Below are 14,219 nucleotides of genomic sequence, written 5' to 3'. Positions count from 1 at the left end.
GGAGGACCAATRCGCAGCGTGGTAAGTGTCCATATTTTAATAAAGAAAATAGAACATTGAAACAAAAACAACAAAGTGAACGAACGAAAACGAAACAGTCCYGTATGGTAAAACACAGACACAGGAACCAGGAACAATCACCCACCACCCACAAAGACAAAACAGGCTACCTAAATATGGCTCCCAATCAGAGACAACGATTAACACCTGCCTCTGATTGAGAACCATATCAGGCCAAACACATAGAAACAGACAAACTAGACATACAACATAGAATGCCCACTCATATCACACCCTGACCAAACAAAACATAGAAACAACAACGCAAACTATGGTCAGGGCGTGACAGTACCCCCCCCCCCCCCCCAAGGTGCGGACTCCGGCTGCAAAACCTAAGCCTATAGGGGAGGGTCTGGGTGGGCATCTGTCCGTGATGGCGGCCCTGGCGCGGGACGTGGACCCCACTCCACCAGAGTCATTACCCGCTTCAGTGGCCTCTTTAGAGCGCCGACCTTGGACTGGGAACCCTAATAAAGGGCCCCACTGGACTGAGGGGCAGCTCCGGACTGAGGGGCGCCTCTGGACTGAGGGGCGGCTCCGGACTGAGGGGCGGCTCCGGACTGAGGGGCGGCTCAGGCGGTTCTGTACTGAAGGGCGGCTCCTGACTGAAGGGCGGCTCAGGCGGCTCAGGCGGCTCAGGACAGACGGGCGGCTCAGGCGGCTCAGCACCCACCCGTAGCACGCACTCCAGTAGGTATATCTCACTGGTCACCCCCAAAGCCAATTCCTCCTTTGGCCGCCTTTCCTTCCAGTTCTCTGCTCCCAATGACTGGAACGAACTGCAAAAATCACTCATATCTCCCTCACTAACTTTAAGCACCAGCTGTCAGAGCAGCTCACAGATCACTGCACCTGTACATAGCCCATCTGTAAATAGCCCATCCAACTACCTCATCCCCATACTGTTATATATTTATTTTGCTCCTTTGCACCCCAGTATCTCTACTTGCACATTCATCTTCTGCACATGTATCACTCCAGTGTTTAATTGATATATTGTAATTATTTCAACACTATGGCCTACATTAATTACCTCGTACTCCTTCTACTGGTACTCCCTGTAAATAGCCCCATTATTGTTTTTCATTGTTCACTGTATTTAGTCCTCGTGTCACTATTTCAATTTTTTATTTAATTTTGTATCTTTAACTCTGCATTGTTGGAAAAGGACCTGTAAGTAAGCATTTCACGGTTAGTCTACACCTGTTGTTTACGAAGCATGTGACAAATTCAATTTGATTTGATTTAAAGAACTAGCAAGATCTATCACAGTAGCTCATACTAAACACTAATTGCTTCTGAAAAGCAAAGTATATGTACAACTTCTAATTGACAGAGACTTGACAGTACATTACTTCACTGCCATTATCACTTTGGCTGCTKTAGGTTCAATCACATTTGTCCATCTACAAACACATAGCCCATTAACTATACAATTGTAATGTTATACCCCTGAAAGGGAGGAAATATGAGAAATTATTCACACTGACACGTAGCATCAGCGACTGTTTAGTCTGTTGTAATGATGAATGGCATGAAATCACCAACTCTATAAATAGATATATATTTTCTTAAGTTACATAGCATTCACATTTGTATTCCTAGGCATTACTAATCAAGCCCCGCACAAACAGACATCAATRGAGCACACAGATGATTGTATTATCACATTCACATTAATTGTTAGAATATTACTATGGATGCTGTATTAATATCAGTGATGTAGTGGTAAAAGGTGGGTAATGGGTAAACTGTAAACTCCAGTAGGCGATCGACCACCGATATAAACGAAAACGTGGGACATTTTTAGAACTGTGTTGTTTGCGTTTTTTATTTCATTTTAATATAGTCCTATAGGGAAGACAAGCCTACATTAAAATGAGATGTTCATATTGAAACATATCTTCTTTTTAAAAGTTCCTAATTTGTTTGATGAGATTAGTACAGATTTTCTCAGGAGACCCCACATGGGGCCTCGAGCCCAAGTTTGAGGATGTCACTAGTTACCACAGCCACAAAGTCAAAATTGGTTCATGAAAACAAAATAGCTTTTTGGTCTTAATTTAAGGTAAGGGTTAGGCATAAGGTTAGCAGTGTGGTTAAGGTTAGGGTTATGGTAAGGGTTAGGCATAAGGTTAGCAGTGTGGTTACGGTTGGGGTTTGGTTTAAAATCTGACTTTATGAAGACAAATTGTAGAAATAGGCAGGTTTTAGCAATAATTATGACTTTGTGGCTGTTGTAACTATACACGGCCCAAGCTTGGGAACCACTGTACTAACCTCTCTGCTCGCTTCCTTTCTCTCTGTCTCCTCTGCTTCCTGCATGCATAGAGAGAAGTGGTAATGGCGTCTTTTTCTAGRCACWAACTCAGCCATTGCTCGTTGGGCAAAGCCTATAAGGAAAATAAATGCAGTTTTTGGAGGGTTTATGGATAAAGCAGAAAATAACGTATGTGATAAACACAAGTTTAGGAGATCTTATACGTTTTGTTCTATGAGAAACTACATCAGCTAATGCCACTTTTTGTGAATTTTGAAGAATTTATTTTCAAATAAAAAACACAAATCACATAAAACCGTCATAATTCAAAAAGGTAATGTTAACTGACTGCTATTATCTCATAGAACAACATGTATACAATTTCCTAAATCTGTGTTAACCTCAGACCTTATTTTGAGCATTTATTACCAAACCCTATTCTTTTCCCATAGGTATGGCTGAATGAACCAGAGGTAATTTATTTCCGAATATTAGGACTACAAGCTGGCGAGCTTTATTGCAGCCTGCCTCAGCCTCACCACTGAGCGCCACATCACTGTTCTGCAGTTGCCATGGCGCCCTAGCAGCAGCCTAAGCTGTACATTTTGGTAATTAATTAGTTTATGGCATGTTTTTTAACCAACACTTTGTTTTAAAGAATGAACAATTAATATATCTAATTAATGTACTTTAATCAGAATCCACAACTAGCTAGCCATTTCAYATCCGTTACACTCACCCCCCTTTCAACCTCCTCCTTTTCCGCAGCAACCAGTGATCCGGGTCAACAGCATCAATGTAACAGTATAACTTTAGTACGTCCCCTCGCCCAGACCTCCGGCGCGAACCAGGGACCMTCTGCACACATCAACAACGGTCGCCCACGAAGCATCGTTACCCATCGCTCCACAAAGGCCGTGGCCCTTGCAGAGCAAGGGGAAACACTACTTCTAGGTTTCAGAGCAAGTTGACAGACTGATTGAAACGCTATTAGCGCGTACCCGCTAACTAGCTAGCCATTTCACATCCGTTACACTCACCCCTTTCGACTCTCCTTTTCCGCAGCAACCAGTGATCCGGGTCAACAGCATCAATGTAACAGTATAACTTTATGGCGTCCCTCGCCCCGACCCGGGCGCGAACCAGGGACCTCTGCACACATCACAACGGTCGCCACGAAGCGTCGTTACCCATCGCTCCACAAAAGCCGCCAGAGCAGGGCAACACTACTTCTAGGTTTCAGAGCAAGTGACGTAACTGATTGAAACGCTACTAGCGCGTACCCGCTAACTAGCTAGCCATTTCACATCCGTTACACGAGGATAGCTGTGCTGCAAGCCCAGCTTCAGACGCAATCGTTAGGCAAGGGTAATTTCAGTGTAGGAAAGGATGAAACAGCGTCTGTGCCACCAGTAAGTACAGATAGTAGTATAATCTTCCTCGCACAGTCCCCGCAGCCGGACAACTTTCTCATGGCTTCTGGAGGGAAATGCTGTAGGAATGCTCAACCGGTGTCGCTCATTCAGCCGACAAACTTTCAACCGGTTTTCCCCATTAAGCAGCGAGTCGGAGTCTGAGGCCGAGTCTTCCTTGTCTCTATCCTCCCGTTACGGGTCTGAGACGCCGAAGCTTCCCATTAGCTCTGAAATTGAAAACCCTAGCTTCCATAAAATTGGAACGGAAATGGCGCACACCAAACTGGAAGTCTTCCGACTAGCTTGGAAAGTATCGAAGAGCCTCACTGCTGCTCGATCATCCTATTTTTCCAACTTAATTGAGGAAAATAAGAACAATCAACATTTATTTTTTATACTGTCGCAAAGCTAACTAAAAAGCAGCATTCCCCAGTGAGGATGGCTTTCACTTCAGCAGTAATACATTCATGAACTTCTTTGAGGAAAAGATCATGATCATTAGAAAGCAAATACGGACTCCCTATTCCAACTAATACTTAAAGAGCTGCTTCATGTGCTTGGCCCTCTATGTTGAACATAATAAACGGCTCTCTATCCACCGTATGTGTACCAAACTCACTAAAAGTGGCAGTAATAAAGCCTCTCTTGAAAAAGCCAAACCTTGACCCAGAAAATATAAAAAACTATCCGTATATCGAATCTTCCATTCCTCTCAATTTCTTTTTGAAAAAGCTGTTGCACAGCAACTCACTGCCTTCCTGAAGACAAACAATGTATACGAAATGCTTCAGTCTGGTTTTAGACCCCATCATAGCACTGAGACTGCACTTCTGAAGGTGTAAATGACCTTTTAATGGCGTCAGACCGAGGCTCTGCATTGTCCTCGTGCTACTAGACCTTAGTGTGCCTTTGATACCATCGATCACCACATTCTTTTGGAGAGATTGGAAACCAAAATTGGTCTACACGGACAAGTTCTGGCCTGGTTTAGATCTTATCTGTCGGAAAGATATCAGTTTGTCTCTGTGAATGGTTTGTCCTCTGACAAATCAACTGTTACATTTCGGTGTTCCTCAAGGTTCCGTTTTAGGCCACTGTTGTTTTCACTATATATTTTACCTCTTGGGGATGTCATTCGAAACATAATGTTAACTTTCACTGCTATGCAGATGACACACAGCTGTACATTTCAATGAAACATGGTGAGCCACAAAATTCCCTCGCTAGAAGCCTGTGTTTCAGACATTAAGGAAGTGGATGGCTGAAAACCTTCTACTTTTAAACTCGGGACAAACAGAGATGCTTGTTCTAGGTCCCAAGAAACAAAGAGATCTTCTGTTGAATCTGACAATTAATCTTGATGGTTGTAAAGTCGTCTCAAATAAAACTGTGAAGACCTCGGCGTTACTCTGGACCTGATCTCTCTTTTGACGAACATATCAAGACTGTTTCAAGGACAGCTTTTTTCCATTTACGTAACATTGCAAAAATCAGAAATGTTCTTGTCCAAAATGATGCAGAAAAATCGTCCATGTTTTGTTGCTTCTAGGTTAGACTACTGCAATGCTCTCTTTCCGGCTACCCGGATAAAGCACTAAATAAACTTCAGTTAGTGCTAAATACGGCTGCTAGAATCCTGACTAGAACCCCAAAATTTGATCATATTACTCCAGTGCTAGCCTCCCTACACTGGCTTCCTGTTAAGACAGGGCTGATTTCAAGGTTTTAAAGTTAACCTACAAAGCGTTACATTTGCTTGCTCCTACTATCTTTCCGAGTTGGTCCTGCCGTACATACCTACACGTACGCTACGCGTCACAAGACGCAGGCCTCCTAATTGTCCTAGAATTTCTAAGCAAAACGCTTTCTGACCATTCCTCTCTCGGAGGACCTGAGCCCTAGGACCATGCCTCAGGACTACCTGGCATGATGACTCCTTGCTTTCCCCAGTCACCTGGCCGTGCTGCTGCTCCAGTTTCAACTGTTCTGCCTGCGGCTATGGAACCCTGACCTGTTCACCGGATGTGCTACCTGTCCCAGACCGCTGTTTTCAATCTCTAGAGACCGCAGGAGCGGTAGAGATACTCTTAATGATCGGCTATGAAAAGCCAACTGACATTTACTCCTGAGGTGCTGACTTGCTGCACCCTCGACAACTACTGCGATTATTATTATTTGACCATGCTGGTCATTTATGAACATTTGAACATCTTGGCCATGTTCTGTCATCTCCACCGTCACAGCCAGAAGAGGACTGGCCACCCCTCATAACTGTTCCTCTCTAGGTTTCTTCCTAGGTTTTGGCCTTTCTAGGGAGTTTTTCCTAGCCACTGTGCTTCTACACCTGCATTGCTTGCTGTTTGGGGTTTTAGGCTGGGTTTCTGTACAGCACTTTGAGATATCAGCTGATGTRCGAAGGGCTATATAAATAAATTTGATTTGATTCTCAGGCATAAAAGTAAGCGCCTTTATATTTTTGAGAAGATATATACCACTTTAAAACGGTGCTGATGTATTGCTTCTGAACAAGCAGCAGTTTAAAATKTGTTGTTTTGATGGTTGTGAAATGAGCTCAGTAACACAACCCCAACACAGCACAGCAGGGTAACTTCCCTTAACACAAGTAGACAGAAAACTCTTTTTGGTATTCCCCTAACATTCAGGCCTCATTAACCAGCATGGTCGTACATACTGACTCTCCACCAAGGGTGTGTTATGCAGTAACTGGTTTTCTGCAAAYATTACCCACAGTGAAAATAAGTTACCTATGACCACCCAGGCCACTCATTCAAAAACACAACATATAGTCGTTATTGGGGTTTAAACATATACAGTGGCTTCAGAAACWAGTCACACCCTTATACTTTTTCCACATTTTGTTGTGTTACAGCCTGAATTTAAAATTAATTAAATTGAGATGTTTTGTCACTGGCCAACACACAATATCGCATAATGTCAAAGTTGAATGATGATTTAAATTTTTAAAACAAATTGATTACAAATTAAAAGCTGAAATGTCTTAAGTCAATAAGTATTCAACCCATTTGCAAGCCTCAGTACGTTCAGGAGTAAAAATGTGCTTAACAAGTCACATAATAAGTTGCATGGACTCACTCTATGTGCAATAATAGTTGAACATTATTTTTGAATGACTACCTCATCTCTGTACCCCACACATACAATTATCTGTATGGTCCCTCAGTTGAGCATTGAATTTCAAACATATTCAACCACAAAGACGAGGGAGGTTTTCCAATGCTTCGCAAAGAAGTGCACCTACTGGTAGATGGATAAAAATAAAATACATTAAATATCCATTTGAGCATGGTGAAGTTATTAATTACACTTTGGATGGTGTATAAATACACCCAGTCACTACAAAGATACAGGCGTCCTTCCTAACTCAGTTTTCTCCGGAGAGGTAGGAAACTGCTCAGGGATTTCACCATGAGGCCAATGGTGACATTAACACAGTTTCAGAGTTTAATGGCTGTGATAGGAGAAAACTGAAGATGGCTCAAGAATATTGTAGTTATTACACAATACTAACCTAATTGACAGAGCGAAAAGAAGGAAGCCTGTACAGAATAAAAATATTGTCATGTGTGCTCCCTCTCCGGCCTCTAGGTCACCAGGCTGCTCGTTATGGCGCACACCTGTCACCCTCGTTACGCGCATAATGACACTCACCTGGACTCCATCACCTCCTTGATTACCTACCCTATATATATGTCACTCCCTTTGGTTTCTTCCCCAGGTGTCATTGTTTCTGTTCCTGTGTCTTGTCTGTGCGTTGCTCGTGTTTTGGGTTATGTTGTGTTTATTTATTAAAACACTCACTCCCTGAACTTGCTTCCCGACTCTCAGCCCACATCGTTACAAATATTCCAAAACATGCATCCTGTTGGCAACAAGGCACTAAAGTAATACTGCAAAAATTGTGGCAAAGCAATTAACTTTTTGTCCTGAATATAAAGTGTTATGTTTGGGGCAAATCCAATACAACACATTACTGAGTACCACTTTCCATATTTTCAAGCATATGCTCTCGGCCTGTGCCGCAAGAGGGCGGAGTTAAGGCATCAGCATGCTTCAATTCGGCTGGCGTCTAGTCGAACTCGGCTAGGCAAACCGAACGAGTGTGATCGCATACTCCCTGAAAAAACCTTTGAATGACAAGAAAAAAAGTGTCAATAGTACCGTTTGTCCATCTTGAGACACCGTAGTCAGAATTAATCTAAAATAACTAATGAAATTAGTCATTCATTTTGACATTTATGCAGACAAGATCTGAGTCACACAATTTTACATCTAACTAAGATGTTTGGTGCAGTATTTCTCAAGTATTTTTTGTTGTTGCATGAAAACAATTTGTCTCTTGTTGAAAGACAAACACTTCATTGAAGAATTCCTACTCTTGACCAATCACTGACTTTGGCTTGCCCCAAGATTTTTGTTCACAAACAGCCGAAAAAACACTTTGACATTATGCGATAGTGTGCTGGCCAGTGACAAAACATCTCAATTTAATWAATTTTATATTCAGATTGTAACAGAACAAAATGTGTAAAAAGTAAAAGGGTGTGAATAGTTTCTGAAGGCACATTACTGAGTACCACTTTCCATATTTTCAAGCATAGTGGTGGCTTTATCATGTTATGGGTATGCTTGTACGCTAAGGACTGAGGAGTTTTTCAGGATAAAAAAGAAACGTAATGGAGCACAGGCAAAATCCTAGAGGAAACCCTGATTCAGTCTGCTTTCCACCAGATATTGAGAAAGGAATTCACCTTCAGCAGGACAATAACCTAAAATACAAGGCCAAATCTATACTGGAGTTGCTTACCAAGAAGACAGTGAATGTTCCTGAGTGGCCGAGTTACAGTTTTGACTTAAATCTCCTTGAAAATCTATGCAATACCTGAAAATGGTTGTCTAGCAATGATCAACATCCAATTTGAAAGAGCCCGATACATTTTTTAAAGAATAATGGGAGAATGTTGCACAATCCAGGTGTGGAAAGCTCTTAGAGAGCTCTTAGAGACTTAAAGCTCGTAGAGATGTAAAGCTCTTAAAGACTCAAAGCTGTAATCACTGCCAAAGGTGATTCTAACATGTGTTGACTTAGGGGGTTGAATACTTATCTAATCAAGATACACTGAACAAAAATATGAATGCAATATTCAACAATTTCAAAGATTTTACTGAGTAACAGTATAAGGAAATCAGTCGAATGAAATAAATACTTTAGGTCCTAATCTATGGATTTCACATGACTGGGAATACAGATATGCATCTGTTGGTCACAGATACCTTTAAAAAAAACAGTCAGTATCTGGTGTGACCACAATTTGTCTCATGTAGCGCGACACATCTCCTTCGCATAAAGTTGATCAGGCTTTTGATTGTGGCCAGTGGAATGTTGTCCAACTCCTCTTCAATGGCTATGTGAAGTTGCTGGATATTGGTGGGAACTGGAACAAGCTGTCATACACTTCAATACAGAGGATCCCAAACACGCTCAATGGGTGACATGTCTGGTGAGTATGCAAGCCATGGAAGAACTGGGACATCTTAAGCTTCCAGGAACTGTGTACAGATCCTWGTTGCATTTATATTTGTGTTAAGTGGACACACCTACTCATTCAAGGGTTTTTCTTTATTTTTACTATTTTCTACATTGTTGAATAATAGTGAAGACATCAAAACTATGAAATAACACATATGGAATCATGTAGTAACCAAAAAAGTGTTAAACAAATCAAAATATATTTTATATTTGAGATTCTTCAAATCGCCACCCTTTGCCTTGATGACAGCTTTGCACACTCTTCGATCAGGTTCAAGTTCAGACTCTGGCTGGGCCACTCAAGGACATTCGGAGATTTGGGTTGTTGTCCAGTTGGAAGGTGAACCTTAGCCCCAGTCTGAGGTCCTGAGGGCTCCTTCATCAAGGTTCGCAATGTACTTTGCTCTGTTCATCTTTCCCTCGATCCTGAATAGTCTCCCAGTCCCTGCCGCTGAAAAACATCCCCACAGCATGATGCTGCCACCACCATGCTTCACCGTAGGGATGGTGCCAGGTTTCCTCCAGACGTGACGGTCTTAATACTTATGTAAATAAGGTATTTGTTTTTTATTTTAATACATTTGCAAAACAAATCTAAAAACCTGTTTTTGCTTTGTGATTATGGGTTGTTGTGTGTAAATTGCTGGAGGATTTTTTATTTATTTAATACATTTTAGAATACGGCTGTAATGTAACAAAATGTGGAAAAAGTAAATGGGTCTGAATACTTTCTGAAGGCAGTGTATAGTACACAAAGTAAATTACTGGTCAACATCTAAATATTGCTCCCAGCGTTGATCAAAGCTCAGTAAGCTTATAATCTTGATCTGACAGTTGTAATTGCGCCTGCCTCTTTGTGAAGGAGTGGAATCATGAATAGTGGTTTGATCGTTATGTTTGCCTGCGTGGGCTACTAAGTTCTCATAATAACCATGCTTTACAGAGAGAAGGCTACTGAGACAGACAGTGATGTGATGCTCAGTGGTGAGGCTGAGGGAGGCTGCAATGCATGCAGGAGGAAGCAGTGGAGACAGAGAGAGAAAGGAAGCATGTGTAACAGTATAGCTTCCGGTCCCTCTCCTCGCCTCTACCTGGGCTCGAACCACACATCGACAACCTCTGCACACATCGACAACAGCCACCCTCGAAGCATCGTTACCCATCGCTCCACAAAAGCCACGGCTCTTGCARAGCAAGGGGAACAACTACTTCAAGGTCTCAGAGTGAGTGACGTCACCGATTGAAATGCTATTAGCGCGCACCCCGCTAACTAGCTAGCCATTTCACACCGGTTACACATGCAGAGAGAGAGGTTAGTACAGTGGTTCCCAACTTGGGTCGTCACTAGTTACCACAGCCACACAGTCATAATTATTGATAAAACCTGCCTATTTCCACAATATCTCTTATTCAAATCTGATTTTAAATTAAACCCTGAACCTTGACCACACTGCTAACCTTATGCCTAACCCTAACCTTCAATGAAGATAAATATTTTTTGTTGTTGCCAATTTTGTCTTTGGGGCTGTGTTAACTAGTGACAACCCCAAACTTGGGGTCGGGGCCCCATGTGGGGTCTCCTCAGAAAATATGTACTAATCTTATCAAACAAGTGAGGAGTTAAAACAAAGAAGATGTGTTTCATGGCTTAGCTTCCCTATAGGCCTACAATAAAATGCAATCAATACAGTTCTAAAAATGTCATACGTTTTCGTTTACAGTTGAAKTTGGAAGTTTACGTACACTTAGGTTGGAGTCATTAAACTTGGTTTTCAACCACTCCACAAATGTCTTGTTAAACAAACTATAGTTCTGGCAAGTCGGTTAGGACATCTACTTTGTGCATGACACAAGTAATTTTTCCAACAATTGTTTACAGACAGATTATTTCACTTATAATTCACTGTATCACAATTCCAGTGGGTCAGAAGTTTACATACACTAAGTTGACTGTGCCTTTAAACATCTTGGAAAATTCCAAAAAATGATATCATGGCTTTCGAAGCTTCTGATTGGCTAATTGACATAATTTGAGTCAATTGGAGGTGTACCTGTGGATGTATTTCAAGGCCTACCTTCAAMCTCAGTGCCTCTTTGCTTGACATCATGGGAAAATCAAAAGAAATCAGCCAAGACCTCAGAAAAAACATTGTAGACCTCCACAAGTCTGGTTCATCCTTGGGAGAAATTTCCAAACGCCTGAAGGTACCACATTCATCTGTACAAGCAATAGTACGCAAGTATAAAACGCCATGGGACCACGCAGCCATCATACAGCTCAGGAAGGAGATGTGTTCTGTCTCCTAGAGATGAACGTACTTTGATGCGAAAAGTGCAAATCAATCCCGGAACAGCAAAGGACCTTGTGAAGATGCTGGAGGAAACAGGTACAAAAGTATCTATATCCACAGTAAAAGAGTCCTATATCGACATAACCTGAAAGGCCACTCAGCAAGGAAGAAGCCATTGCTCCAAAACCACCATAAAAAAGCCAGACTACGGTTTGCAACTGCACATGGGGACAAAGATTGTACTTTATGGAGAAATGTCCTCTGGTCTGATGAAACAAAAATAGAACTGTTTGGCYATAATTGTTATGTTTGGAAAAAGGGGGAGGCTTGCAAGCCGACGAACACCATCCCAATCGTGAAGCACGGGGGTGGCAGCATCATATTATGGGGGTGCTTTGCTGCAGGAGGGACTGGTGCATTTCACAAAATAGATGGCATCATGTGGAAGGAAAATTATGTGGATATATTGAAGCAACATCTCAAGACTCAGTCAGGAAGTTAAAACCTCTACAGAGTCTCCCTCCCGGATCGGGATCCTCCTCATCAAAAAGCTGACTAGCATAGCCTAACCTAACGCGACAGGCATATCATATAATATAATTTCATGAAATCACAAGTCCAATACAGCAAATGAAAGATTAACATCTTGTGAATCCAGCCATCATTTCCGATTTTTAAAATGTTTTACAGCGAAAACACAATATATATTTATATTGCTCACCACAATAGCCAAACACACAACGCCATGTTTTCACCATGTTTCCACCGCATAGGTAGCTATCACAAAACCCACAAATAGAGATAAAATGAATCACTAACCTTGAACAACTTCATCAGATGACAGTCTTATAACATCATGTTATACAATACATTTATGTTTTGTTCGAAAATGTGCATATTTGAGGTATAAATCGTAGTTTTACATTGCAGCCACCATCACAAAGCACCAAAACAGCCAGAATAATTACAGAGAGCAACGTGAAATACCTAAAAACTCATCATAAAACATATTATGAAAAATAGATGTACAGCAAATGAAAGATAAACATCTTGTGAACCAGCCAATATTTCCGATTTTTTAAGTGTTTTACAGCGAAAACACAATATATATTTTATATTAGCTCACCACAATAGCCAAACACACAAAGCCATTTATTCACCGTAAAGATAGCTTTCACAAAACCGACAAATAGAGATAAAATGAATCACTAACCTTTGGACAACTTCATCAGATGACAGTCTTATAACATCATGTTATACATACATTCGAAAATGTGCATATTTAGAGCTACAAATCCTGTTTTTTTTTTAAGCAATGGCTTTATATCCGGAGATATTTTGGACAGTCACCTAATCTAACCAAAGAACTCATCATAAACTTTACAAAAAAATACATGTTGTACAGCAAATGAAAGACACACTGGTTCCTAATGCAACCGCTGTGTTAGATTTTTAAAAATAACTTTAGTACAACATACAGCATGCAATATTGTGAGACAGCGCTCACATATTCTCTGCCTTGTTGGAGCCAACATTAACCACAAAAATACGAAATAACATCATAATATTCTCTTACTTTTGATGATCTTCCATCAGAATGTTGTGCAAGGAGTCTAGTTCCAGAATAAATCGTTGTTTGGTTTTAGAATGTCCATTTCTCTGTCGAATTAGCAACTTTGGCTAGCATTGTGGCGCGAACATGCCCATCAACTCTTGGCGCATGGAATGAAAATTCCCCAAATCACAATAAACGTTGAATAAACTGGTCAAACTCGGTTGAAAATCCTACTTTATGATGTTTTTCTCATATGTATCCAATAAAATCAGAGCCGGAGCATTTCGTCGTGTATACGTAACGCATTTCAGAAGACAATGTGGAGTTCCCCTCTGCGCAGTTGAAAACTGACAAAAGAGCGGACCTGTCACTCCAAAAGCTCTCATTCGGCCTCACATCAAGCTAGACACCCCATTTCAACCTTCTACTGCCTGGTGACATCTAGTGAAGGCGTATGAAGTGCATACAGATCCATAAATATAAGCCAGTTGAATAGGCAGGCCCTGACACAGAGCCCCATTTTCAGAATGTTCACTTCCTGTTTGGAAGTTTGCTGCCAAATGAGTTCTGTTTGACTCACAGATATAATTCAAACAGTTTTAGAACTTCAGAGTGTTTTCTATCCAATAGTATAATAATATGCATATTGTATGATCTAGAACAGAGTACGAGGCAGTTTATTTGGGCACGATTTTTTCCCAAAGTGAAACAGCGCCCCCTATTAAGAAGAAGTTATTAAGCCGTACACTCCACAGAGCTGGGCTTTACAGAAGAGTGGCCAGAATAAAGCCATTGCTTAACGAAAAAATAAGCAAACACTTTTGGATGTTTGCCAAAAGCATGTGGCAGACTTACCAAACATATGGAAGGTAAGTACTCGGTCAGATGAGACTAAAATTGAGCTTTTTGCCATCAAGGAAACGCTATGTCTGGCGCAAACCCAACACCTCTCATCACCCGAGAATACAATCCACACATGAAGCATGGTGTGGCCAGCATCATGCTGTCGGGATGTTTTTCTTCATCAGCAGGGACTGGGAAACTGGTCAGAATTGAAGGAATGATGGCG

The 14,219-nt window shown here is 41.3% G+C and overlaps 1 protein-coding gene across 3 annotated transcripts in view; it reads right to left on the bottom strand.

Moving 5' to 3' along the window:
• Window positions 1-14,219, bottom strand: part of LOC111950342 (long-chain-fatty-acid--CoA ligase 6) — a 116,394-nt gene that overhangs the window by 73,286 nt on the left and 28,889 nt on the right. The gene's annotated exons all lie outside the window — the stretch shown is intronic.

This window comes from Salvelinus sp. IW2-2015, linkage group LG23 (assembly GCF_002910315.2).
Source record: "Salvelinus sp. IW2-2015 linkage group LG23, ASM291031v2, whole genome shotgun sequence".
In the NCBI taxonomy this organism is placed as follows: Eukaryota; Metazoa; Chordata; class Actinopteri; order Salmoniformes; family Salmonidae; genus Salvelinus; species Salvelinus sp. IW2-2015.
The sequence above is the reverse complement of the archived record's forward strand: the minus strand, read 5'-3'. Positions and strand labels throughout refer to the sequence as shown.